Source organism: Somniosus microcephalus, chromosome 14, assembly GCF_052327205.1.
Source record: "Somniosus microcephalus isolate GS21.2 chromosome 14, FLI_Smic_1.0, whole genome shotgun sequence".
Classification (NCBI taxonomy): Eukaryota; Metazoa; Chordata; class Chondrichthyes; order Squaliformes; family Somniosidae; genus Somniosus; species Somniosus microcephalus.
Window position 1 is genome coordinate 89,731,644 of NC_141000.1, and position 13,142 is coordinate 89,744,785.

The following is a 13,142-nucleotide window of genomic DNA, read 5'->3' on the forward strand; positions in this document are numbered from 1 at the left end:
CATGGAAAGCGTCCTTCCTGAGTACCACCAAGGACTTGAATCTGTCAGCCAGAGAAGAACTAGATTTGATGACAAAGTGGCTCGGAGCTGAATCGTCAGAACAGGCGAGGAGAATTCGCTTAGCGCACGTCTGCAATCCCACAGCAGGCCTCAATCTGGTTTGCCGACATCTCGAAGACTGTTATGGGACACCAGAAGTCATTGAACATGCACTGCTTAAGAAGATTGAGGACTTTCCGAAGCTAACCAACAAATATAATGGCGAGCTTCGAGAACTGGGTGACATTCTCCTCGAACTGGAGTGTGCTAAGGGAGAAGGTTACCTGACAGGCCTCTCGTATTTGGATACAGCTCGTGGGGTAAACCCAATAGTGGAAAAGCTCCCCTACAACCATCAAGAGAAATGGATAGCTAAGGGATCCAAGTACAAGGAGGACTACGGAGTGGTATTTCCCCCCTTCTCTCTCTTCTCCAGGTTCGTCCAACAACAGGCAAAGGTGAGGAATGATCCAAGTTTCACTTTCTCCAGCTCCAGCAGTTACGCTCCTTCGAGAACAGAGAAACTCACAAAGTACAGCAACAAAGCCTCTGTGAGCGTGCACAAAACAGATGTTCCAGCCGAACCCTCAGTCAACCAATCCAGTTCTGCTGGGAATAAAGTGGATGACCCAGATCGTCAGTGTCCAATACACAAGAAGCCCCACCCACTCAAAAAGTGTCGAAGCTTTAGAGACAAGCCTATTGATGAGCGCAAATCATACCTGAAAGAGAATCGCATCTGCTTCAGGTGTTGTGGGTCGACTGCACATGGCAAAAGACTGCAAGGCAACAATCAAGTGCTTCGAGTGCAACAGTGAAAAACACATCGCAGCCCTGCATCCAGGTCCTCCTCCTTCGACCACCGAGAGTGCTGCGGTTGACAAAGAGGATAGCGGGGAGCAAAGCGAAAGCGCATCTTCTTCAGTCACCTCCAAGTGTACAGAGGTTTGTAGAAATGCAAGCAGCCCATGCTCATGCTCCAAAATCTGCTTGGTTAAAGCATATCCTGCAGGGAGAAAGGAGAAGGCAATCAAGATGTACGCAGTGCTTGATGAGCAAAGTAACAAGTCTCTAGCGAAGACAGAATTCTTCAATCTCTTTGAAGTCAAGGCCAGCGCAGCTCCGTACACGCTAAAAACCTGTTCAAGGACAACAGAGACTACGGGTAGGAGAGTTGGCAACTTCATGATCGAGTCCATGGATGGGAAACTACAGCTTCCCCTCCCCACCTTAATTGAGTGTGACATGATGCCAGATGATAGGACGGAAATTTCCTCCCCAGAGGTCGCACGCCATCAGCCCCACCTACAGCCAGTTGCCAACAAGATTCCAGCTGTGGACCCGGACGCTCCAATCCTCCTGCTCTTGGGAAGAGACATCTTAAGGGTGCACAAGGTGCGTGAGCAAATCAACGGGCCCCACAATGCTCCTTATGCGCAGCGGCTTGACCTGGGATGGGTCCTCGTGGGTGGAGTTTGCCTGGGAACAGTCCACAAACCGGCGGATGTCAACGTCTATAAAGCAAACGTGTTGCACAACGGTCGCACATCCTTTCTCAGCCCACGCCTGTTAAGTCCGTGAATGATTGAGACACGGACCAGCAGGAGTGAAAACAAACAAATCTTTACTGGTGGAAGTCAGTAGTGAAACTAAACAACAGAGGCTCTCTAGCGCCTTTTATACAGGGGTGGTCACTGCCGGTACTGCAGTCTGAGACCAGTTATTCTCTTAAAGGTACATACACAACAATTCCTCCCCTTTTAGATAAACAGTACATAATATTCATTTAACAACTAAATGATAACGAATTACAATCACAATTACTGTTACTAGATACATTGGTTAAGTTTAAGCAATTATAAGTTCAGTCTTTGAGGAGGCTTCCTGATTCTGTCTGGATAACGCCTCTTTGGGGTATCAGGTTCTTCTGGCAATGTTGCGATGGGATCAATGTCTTTGTTTGGTTCATCTGCTTCCAATACTACCGGTTCTGCGGTAGCTGCAATTGGAACGTCAATTTCATTACCAGGTGTATTAGATCGTGGTGTGGAGTTGACGTTTTCCAGTGACTCTAGAATCTGGTCAGCATGGCGTCTTACAATGCTCTCCCCAACGTCCACGGTATACATGAGAGGTCCTTGTCGTGTACAAATCGTTCCTGGCTGCCATTTCTCAGTGCGGTAGTCCCGGGCCAAAACTGGTTGACCTATCTTAAAACTCCTGGTCGGCCTTTTATTCATATTCTGAAACTGCCTGTTCTCCACATCTCTTCGGACGTTTGGCTTAACCAAATCCAAGCGGCATCGTAGTCTTCGATTGAAGAACATCATGGCTGGAGTTTGGTTGGTAACCGCATGTGTCGCATTCCGGTAGTCAAACAAGAAGTTGTCCACCTTGTGTTGTAGGGGTATATCTTCATTACACATTGCCTTGATAGCCTTCTTGAATGTTTGGACAAACCTCTCGGCCAATCTATTAGTGGCTGGATGATATGGGGCAGATGTGTAATGCTTAACGCCATTGTTTTTTAAGAACCTCCGGAACTCTTCAGACACAAACTGTGGTCCATTGTCGGAGCAAATCTGTTCAGGCAGCCCATTCCTGGCGAATATGGTTCGCAAAACTGTGATAGTTTTTTCCGTGGTGGTTGAGGACATTTTTATTACCTCTGGCCACTTTGAATGTGCATCCACCGCAATTAAAAACATCGAGTCCATGAAGGGACCAGCAAAATCAATGTGCACCCGTTGCCATGGAGATGAGGGCCACTCCCATGGATGCAGAGGAGCTTGTGGTGGGGCGTTTTGGACCTTCTGGCATCCTGCACAGCTCTTGGTCATCTCTTCGATTTCTCTATCGATTCCCGGCCACCACACAAACGCTCTGGCTAAGTTCTTCATTTTTACCCCACCCAGATGACCCTCATGAAGCTCATTGAGTACTCCATCCGTCAACTTAGGTGGAATTACTACTCTGGATCCACACATCAAGGTTCCTCTGCACACTGACAGCTGTTCTCTTCTCGGCGAGAATGCTGGCAGCAGTGGTTCGCCATGTGCTGGCCATCCCTTCACCGTTAAATCATAGACCCGTGATAGTGTCGGGTCATTCCGTGTTTCCTTTTCTATGTTTGCATTCATCACAGGGAGACATTCGACTATGGTCGAGTGGAATAACTCCATTGGATCCACTGCAAGGTCGTCTTCTTCCACCGTCGGCAACGGTAGGTGTGACAATCCATCAGCATTTCCATGCTGTTTAGTTCCTTTGTACTCGATGTCATATTGGTGTGCCCCTAGGAAAAGGGACCATCTCTGCAGCCGTTGTGCTGTCATTATCGGTACGCCCGTCTGAGGGTTGAAAATGGAGACAAGAGGTTGATGATCGGTTAGTAGAGTAAATTTTTGACCGTGCAGATAGTGATTGAACTTCTTCACCCCCCACACTAGGCTGAGGGCCTCTCTGTCAATCTGGGCGTAGTTACGCTCGGCAGAAGTTAATGAGCGTGACGCAAAAGCTATCGGCCTCTCTAAACCATCAAGGAATTTATGTGACAGTACCGCCCCAATGCCATAGGGAGACGCATCACACGCCAGCCTGATTGGCAGTGCTGGGTTGTAGTGAGCCAATACTTCCCTTGAAGTGATTAAGTCCTTACTCTTCTGAAAAGCACGCTTACAATCATCGTTCCATTTCCATGCTACCCCCGTTCGTAGCAGGGCGTTCAGTGGGTGCAGAATTGTCGACAAATTCGGCCAAAACTTACGATAGTAATTCACCAACCCGAGGAATGACCTCAGTTGCGACACATTTTCAGGCACTGGGGCCTTAACAACCGCTTCAATTTTGTCAGGGGACTTCTGTAACCCCTCTTCATCAATCACGTGGCCACAATACGATATCTGTTTCTTAAAAAATTCGCACTTGGGGCGGTTGGCTCGCAGCCCATGTTCCCGTCGTCTAGTGAGCACCTCTTCTAGGTTGTTAAGGTGTTCACTGTCATCTTCACCTGTCACAAGAATGTCGTCCAAGTAACACTGAGTCCCCGGAATCCCTTGCAGGACTTGTTCCATCGCTCTTTGCCATATCGCCGGAGCCGATGCTACTCCGAATACCAATCGATGATACTGGTAAAGACCTTTGTGAGTGTTTATCGTGAGATACTTCCTAGAGGACTCTTCAACCTCCATCTGCAAATATGCTTGTGCTAGGTCAATTTTTGTAAAACACTTCCCTCCAGACAGTGAGGCGAAGATGTCTTCTATCCTTGGAAGAGGATATTGTACTGTGTGAAGGACAGGGTTCACCGTCACCTTGAAATCCCCACAGATGCGAATCTTCCTTGGCTCTCCGGACTTATTGCTTAACGTTTTCTTCATGACAGGAACGATGGGTGTTGCCCACTCGCTCCAGTCAACCTTGGACAACACGCCCGCCTTCTCCAGATTCTCCAGCTCTGCCTCGATGGCTGGGCGAATTGCATATGGTACCGGTCTTGCTTTGAAAAACTTGGGAACTGCATTCTCTTCTATTTTTATCGAGGCGGTTACGCCTTTAAGCGTGCCCAATTCTTGTTGAAATACCTCTTTGGCGTTAGCTAAGATTGTTGACAATCGTCCAGGAGTGACGTCGTCATCTTTTTTACCGTCCACCGTCATTGCATGAATGGAATGCCAATCTAAGTTTATCTTCCTGATCCATTCCCGTCCCAATAACGGTGGTCCACCATTTGGCAGTATGTAGAGATACAATTTCCGTATTTTCTTGCCATTGTATTCGACAGGCACCCTTATATTTCCTCTGGGGTATACTTTTTGCCCCGTATACGTCGTCAACACGGTGGATGTCTCTCTCAAGGGTATGTGTGAAAATAGCCGCTCGTAGTCTCGTCGATTCATGACGGTTAGCGTTGATCCTGTATCCAATTCCATTTTAACTTGGGACCCTGCTATCGTGAGAGTGACCCAAATGGTTCGGTGATCCTCTTTTGCGATTACATTGTGAAGTTTGAGACAGCTTAGTCTCCTGTTTCCGGATTCACTATCGCTCATCTGGTCTTCGGAACTACTGTCCGTCATCTTTTGTACTTTCTTGTACGGTTCCTTAGTAGCCTTTTTGTTGTCGCTGGACTTCTTCCCAGACCTGCAAACTTGTGCAATGTGTCCAATCTTCCCGCATTGTCTGCATATTTTGTCTTTGGGCCAGCAGTCCTTCTGGTCATGGTTAGTTCTGCCGCAGCGATAACATTTTGCAAATCCCCATGTCATTTCGTGGGTGCCGTATTCCTGTGGTTTTAGTTGAATTTCTGCAGCTCCCCTGGCTGCTGCTTCATACAATACTGCCACGCTGAAAGCCTTATCTAGCGTCAGCTCTTTTTCTGAGAGTAACTTCTTCTGTGTTCCTTCACTCAGGAGTCCACAGACAAATTTGTCCCGTAGGGTATCTGCCAGTCCTGCTCCGAACTGGCAGTGCTTTGATAGCTTGCGTAGTTCCGTAAGATACTCAGCATTGCTCTCATCTTTGTGCTGAGTTCTCCCGTGGAATTTAAATCTTTCTGCTATCAACAGCGGTGCAGGGTTTGAGTGTTCCTGTAGGACAGCAACAATTTCGTTAAAACTCTTCACCTTCGGTTTGACTGGAGTAATCAGGTCCCGCAATAGGCTGTACGTTCTAGCGCCCATTTAGTTTAGCAATATCGATGCCTTTTTCCCCTCCATTATTTCGTTTGCCTCGAAATATACCTCGACTCTTTCCACATACGTGGTCCAGTCCTCTAATGTATCAAAAGCAGTGATACAGCCAGTCTTCGGCATCTTGCAAATCTAAAATGGTGCCTCCCGTGCTTTGCCTTCTTCCCCGATTTAACAAAATGGCGCCTCCCGCGCTTTGTCTTCTTCCCCGCTGTTGTTAGCGCTGCTTTCCACGGTTTCTTGCGCGTTAAATATTGATTCTTTTTCTTTTATTATTTTCCCGTCGTGGAGCGGACCCTCTGGGACACTTCCCTCCCTCTTCTTAGGTCCGAACGCTGCCCGGCTTCGAAACACCGGCTGCGCCCTGTATGCTCCACCCTCTCTCTCTCTCCTTGCTTCCCGACTCGCTGCCCGGCCCCGTTGAAAAGCCACCCGATCGAGCTTCAGCCCGCCGCAGCCCAGGAAGGATCAGAGCACCACCTGCCACCAGCCCGATTAGCTGGGAAACCACAGACCGAGGAACCCAACCTGGCTCTGGAAAGTCTCTCCTGCAAGTTTTCAAACCGATGATTGACGGTCGACACCTGTTTCCCGAGTTTCTTTGGACTCTTTTTTTTTCTTTCTTCTGGCCCGACCTTCAACAACGTCGTCTGAGGTGCTGCCGAGTTGCAGGTAAGTTCGTTTCTTATTCATCGCCAGTGTTAAGTCCGTGAATGATTGAGACACGGACCAGCAGGAGTGAAAACAAACAAATCTTTACTGGTGGAAGTCAGTGGTGAAACTAAACAACAGAGGCTCTCTAGTGCCTTTTATACAGGGGTGGTCACTGCCGGTACTGCAGTCTGAGACCAGTTATTCTCTTAAAGGTACATACACAACAATGCCCAAACCGGATCCAGGTAAAGGAAGACTACGATGGCATGACGCAGCATCATAGGTCAACCTCCTCTGTCTGTGAGGAAGAGGCAGGCCTCACTGTGAGCACAGACAGCCTAGGATGCTCAGTGTTTGAAAGGTCCAAGGATGATGACAAGCCAGCACTATCCATGGACGACAAAGCTTTCCTAACCATCATGGATGAGGAGGTTTACCAGGACGATGGGCACAGCTGGGTGGCACCCTTACCATTTCACGCTCCTAGACGCCGTCTTCCGAGTAACAGGGAACAAGCTATGAAGCGTCTCTGCTCACTCAGGAGAACACTGGAGAAAAGGCTAGAAATGAAGGGCCATTACATAGAGTTCATGCAGAAGATGCTGGACAACGACCAAGCCGAGCCTGCTCCACCTCTGGAGGAAGGTAAAGAACACTGGTACCTGCCAACATTCGGTGTGTATCACCCACAAAAGCCAGACCAGTTACAAGTTGTGTTCGATTCAAGTGCTGAATGTAAAGGAGTGTCTCTGAACGATGTACTCCTCAGCGGCCCAGACTCGAACACCTTGTTGGGAGTTCTTCTGCGGTTCAGGAAAGAACCTGTAGCCCTGACAGCAGATGTGCAGCAAATGTTTTATTGCTTCGTCGTCCGAGAAGACCACAGGGACTATCTCCGCTACCTGTGGCATGAAGACAATGACATCAACAAGAATGTGGTGGAGTACAGGATGAAGGTCCACGTGTTTGGAAACAGCCCTTCACCTGCTGTTGCCATCTACTGCATGAGGCGAGCCGCTCAGAAAGGTGAGCAAGAATATGGCTCCGATGCAAAGCATTTTGTTGAGAGACAGTTCTATGTTGACGATGGTCTTACCTCGGTTACCACACCTGAAGAAGCAATAGATCTCCTGACAAGAACCAGAGCGATGTTGGCAGAGTCCAACCTGAGACTACACAAGGTAGCATCGAACAGTGGACAAGTGATGGAAGCCTTCCCTGCAGAGGGCCGTGCTAAGGATCTGAAGGATTTGCACCTTGGAGTGGATCCTCTCCCCCTTCAACGGAGCCTGGGGCTCTCCTGGAACCTGGAAACAGACAGCTTCACATTCCTGGTGTCCCGTGAAGAAAGGCCATTCACACGGAGAGGTGTCCTGTCCACAGTCAACAGTTTGTACGACCCTTTGGGGTTCATAGCTCCCATGACAATGCAAGGAAAAGCATTAGTACGGGAACTCTCATCTGATCAGAGTGAGTGGGATGCTCCACTCCTCCCAGAAAAAGAAGCAAAATGGAACCTATGGAAGGAGTCCTTGAAGGCTCTCGAAGACCTGCACATAGAGAGGTGCTCCATTCCAGTCTCGCTGTCTTCAACACAGAGAAGAGAGCTGTGCATCTTTTCAGACGCTTCCACAGTAGCAATAGGAGCTGTGGCCTACTTGAGAGCAGCTGACACCGACGGGAAATACCATGTGGGATTCGTTATGGGGAAGTCCAAGTTGGCCCCTCAGCCTGCCCACACCATTCCACGTCTCGAGCTTTGTGCAGCTGTGTTGGCTGTTCAGCTGTACGAGTTGATCAGAGACGAGATTGACATCGATGTGGGCGCCGTCAAGTTCTTCACGGACAGCAAGATTGTACTTGGTTACATCCACAACTCCACAAGAAGGTTTTATGTGTATGTTTCCAACCGGGTGACTCGTATCAGATGATCCACTCACCCTGACCAGTGGTGTTATGTCCCCACGGACCTGATCCCTGCAGACCATGCTACCAGGTCTATACCAGCAGCACGCCTACAGCAAAGCAGTTGGTTCTCGGGCCCCTCTTTCCTGTCTAATGTCAATACAGAGGAGACTCTGGAGTCCAATCCCTTCACCCTTGTGGAGCCTGAAGCTGATACTGAGATTCGGCCTGAAGTTACGACCCTGGTCACCAAAGCCTCAGAATCTCAGTTGGGCTCACAACGCTTCGAGCGATTCTCAAGCTGGAGAACACTCTGCCGAACCACAGCCCGACTCATTCAAGTAGCAGCATCCTTCAAGGGGAATTCGGACAACGTAGAATGCAAAGGATGGAAATGTTCTACAGAAGTATCCAGCACAAGTGAGCTTTCACAAGCCAAAGGTGTGATCATTCGCTCTGTCCAGCATGATGTCTTCAAGGAGGAATTCAAATGTCTTGAAGAGGGACAAACATTCCCCAAGCAAAGCCCACTTAAAAAGCTCAACCCAGTTACAGATGAAGATGGTTTGCTTCGGGTCGGAGGGCGCATATCATCCGCAGACTTGTCAAGAGAAGAAAAGCACCCTCTGATCATCCCGCGCACCCATCACATTGCCACACTACTCGTGAGATACTATCATGAGCAAGTGGCTCACCAAGGACGACGCATAACAGAAGGAGCTATCCGAGCAGCCGGATACTGGATAATTGGGAGCAAGCGTCTGGTTTCTTCCGTTATCCACAAGTGTGTTACCTGCCGCAAGCTATGAGGGAGGTTAGAGGACCAAAAGATGGCAGACTTGCCCGCCGACAGACTCACTCCAGAGCCTCCATTCACCAGCATGGGCCTTGACGTCTTTGGGCCATGGACCATCATGACGCGTCGCACAAGAGGAGGTAGTGCAGGCAGCAAGCGCTGGGCGGTGCTCTTTACGTGCATGTCTACCAGAGCTGTGCACATTGAGCTGATTGAATCCATGTCAACAGACAGCTTTATCAATGCCCTGAGGTTTTTCCCAATCCGTGGTCCAGCCAAACTTCTCCGCTCCGACAGAGGGACTAACTTCGTGGGTGCCTGTAAGGAGTTGGACATCCACACGGATGATGCAGCGGTAGGAAGCTACCTCCAAAAGAAAGGATGCACGTGGGTGTTTAACCCCCCGCATTCATCCCACATGGGTGGTTCATGGGAGAGGCTCATCGGTGTTGCCAGGCGTATTCTGGATGCTATGCTGCTTCGGACGGGACCTACTCGTCTCACACACGACATCTTGAGCACTCTCATGGCTGAAGTCATGGCGATCATGAATGCAAGACCCCTGGTGCCAGTGTCCACCGACCCAGACATGCCTGCAGTCCTCATCCCAGCGATGCTCCTGACTCAAAAGATGAGTGCTATTTCAGCCCCCTCTGGAAACATCGACATGGCTGAGCTGCACGGGAAGCTGTGGAAGCAAGTCCAGTGTCATGCAGACACTTTTTGGAAGAGATGGAGAGGAGAGTATTTGTCCACCCTACAGAGCCGTAGGAAATGGGCAGAAGACAAGCCAAATGTCAAAGTGGGAGATGTTGTCTTGCTGAAAGACAGCCAAGCACACAGAAATGAATGGCCAGTGGGACTGGTTGACAAAACTCTGCCGAGCAGGGACAAGAGGGTCCGCAAGGTGGAGGTGAAGATTGTCAAGGAGGGTACTGTCAAAGTGTTTCTGAGGCCAGTCTCAGAGATCGTAGTCCTCCTTTCTGAAGAAACCTAGAGAAAGGATTCTGAGTATGTTTGCAGCCAAAGGACGTTTTCTTTAGGTTTATTTTGTATCTGTAGTGGTACAATGGAATTGTACCAAGCGAGGAGTGTGCTGCCTTTCTTTAGGAATTTGTGTTAGTTTTCCAGTTAATTCAGGGGTTTGAGTAATTTGGGTCGATTTCCATTGTGTGCCGCCACCTAGTGGATATTTGGTACCTAGCAACTGCAGCAAAGCGCAGTAAAGCACAGCAAAGCGCAGTAAAGTGCAGTAAAGTAAACTACTGTATATCACAGACCTGCAGCCACACATGGTCTGGGAAGTTATATTGTTGTCACGCTCCAGCCTTGGACACTATTTGTCTGTAAGTACTTGAGAATGTTATAGATGATTAGTGTACACTATATTTTGCAGAAAATGTTTAGTTTGTAACTTTTCTTTGTAAGCAAACTTACACAGCTAGCCGTGAAGTGCTCGCTCTCTGTCTAGCTGGTTAACTTGTAGCTGTATTTTGATGCACTATGTACAGGGCTAATTTAAAGAGAATGCCTTCCAGTTTGCTAAATGTATATTCACAGTAAGCTGTGTTTCCACGTGTTTGGTAAGTTACATGCCAAATGTACTGTGTTGCTCAGGCGTACCTAAATTTGTGTATGCATATCAGTTATGTGCTTGTATACTAATGTGTGCTTCCATTTCTGTATTGTATTTCAGTTTCACAATAAGAATCTTTCAGTAAAGTTTACAAGAAAAGTCAAGCCTTGTGATTTTTATGGGAAGATATCAAGTTGTTAGCTACCTGTCTAGCTCTGCATAGGAACGCGCTGCACAAATAGTGTGACTAGCACTTGATATTTTGTAATAGCTTGCATAAGCAATAACAAATGTATATAAGTAAATGAAATGAGAGAGATCAGCGAAGTCCCACTTGAAGCTGTCCAGCGAGAGTCTTCCCCTGCATATGCTTGAATAAAGATCGTTGTGAACCTATCGACCATCGTCTGCCTTGGCGGAGAGGGAGGAAATCGGAGTCCCCTTTAACACACTTCTACACAGTCAAGTAAAGAGATCAGCTCAGCAGGGCTGTTTAAGAACACATTGGATTTATTTTCTGTATTTGATTAGCAATGGCTATCTGCTTCTTAATCCAGGTCAAGTGTGCATAAAACTACAGTGCTGCTATCTCTTTGTTCATCTGCATAACTGATATGTGTATTAGCTGAGCTGTTGTACGTGACAGAAATTCAGTGAACTGATTGACGAAGAGCCAAGCTTGAATTTCAGAGAATTTTGATTTTAGGAACAGTCAAAATAATACTTATAACCCATAACAAATTCACATAGTGGAGTCGATTTTCTGCCAGCCGTCGGGCGGCTTTCCAGGCGGCCGGGGGCCGAAAATCAGTGATTCAAAGCAGGTCGCGACCCCCCCTCCTCCCGATTCCCCGCCCCGTCAGACTTTCGGACCGCCGTTTCTCCGCGACCCGCTTCAGTCCCGGCCGCCGCTGGCGGGACTGGTCGTCGGAACACTAATGACCAATTATTACCTTGTTGAAGTAGATTTTCTGGGGCCGTTGCGAATTTGGGGCTTTCCCCACGTGAAACACGCCTGCGGGGAACCCCGCTGATTAGACCTAGCCTGAAGCTTGCCGTCAGCTGCAGGTCAATCGGAGAAGCTGCGATTTAAAGGGACAGCACTTGTATGTTGAAGGACCTTGTTGTTGCAGGTTTGGGGCTACTTCTTCAAGGCTTGGGCACAGCTGTGGAAGGTTGGAGCCTCACACACTTCTCCAATGCGATCTCCTGGGAAGTCCCTCTCGCCACCCTCACTCAGCGCTTCCTCAGCGGAGGCATCTACGAGAAGCATGGGACGCCTTTTTTTCCTTCCCTTCTTGCCATTAGAGGATCTCCAGCAGCAGAGACGGCAGCCGCAGAACCAGGAACAGCAGGATCAGCAACAGGAGCACCAGGCTGCTGCTCACTCACCTGAAGCTCCACAGGCCAGAGGGGGCCAGCGCTTGGAAGTAGCTTGAGAGCACCTTGCTGCACTTTAGGGGGCCATGGGGACTCTTTTCTGCACTGGCAGTCCTACTCAGAAGGACTTCCATGAAGATCTGGTTTCTCTGTTCAACAGATGGCCAACGCTCAAGAAATATCATTCTCTTTTGAGCACTCACCATGTTTTCCGTACCCTGGCGAGTTATCTCCTCCATGGAGGTTGCCAACCTTTCCATGGTGATGCGTTCATGCGCCAATGACTCCACAAAGGCTCTGCTCATGGTCGCTATGGACTCCTCCATTCGCTCCACACTCGCAGCAACCCTGGAGACAAAACCTGCCAGAGACTCCTGCATCTGTGCATGGAGATCCATCACCTCTTCTCTTGCGGATGGACCCAGAGGCAGAGGGTCGACATGCAGCGCAGCTGAGCTGAGCTGGCAGAGTCCTGCGCCCTCCGACAAGGACTCTCCACTGCTGTCCCTGTCTCCAGAATCTGCTGGTGCTCACTTGTGAGCTGTGAAACACCAGGTGATAACACTACTCTATGTCCCGAAGCTCCCCCCGAGGTGCGAGTGTCTGCGCTGGTGCTGGGTGCGCTTACTTCTGCTGACGCTGCGCCCTCAGAGGTTGGAGCTTCCTCTGAGGAGTCTGGCTGCACAGCCTCTTCCTCCTCCACAGTGAGGACGGGGGCTCTGGATGGTACTGTGGGGGAGTAAAGGAAGGAGTTAGAGATGTAATGCCAAGGTTCTTCTGGTGACTGCCAGCGAGATGGCATCTGCTGACACCTGCATCCAGGCAGCATTGGTCTCAGTGGGAGGCCGCTTCCTCCCTGACCTAGGCAAGAGGACCTCCCTGTGGGCCCTAACCCCATCCAATAATGCCTGCAGTGAAGTCTCGTCGAATTTGGAGGCAGCTCGGGGTCTGGCACTGGCCACAGCTGCTGCAGGCTCCTCTGCCATCCTGTATGGTTCATTTGGAAACCTTCAGAGGATGCAGTGCTTGCTATGGACCTTGAAAGCACCACGAATGATGACATCATACTGTGGGGATTTCTGACTCGAATTGGACAATTAGC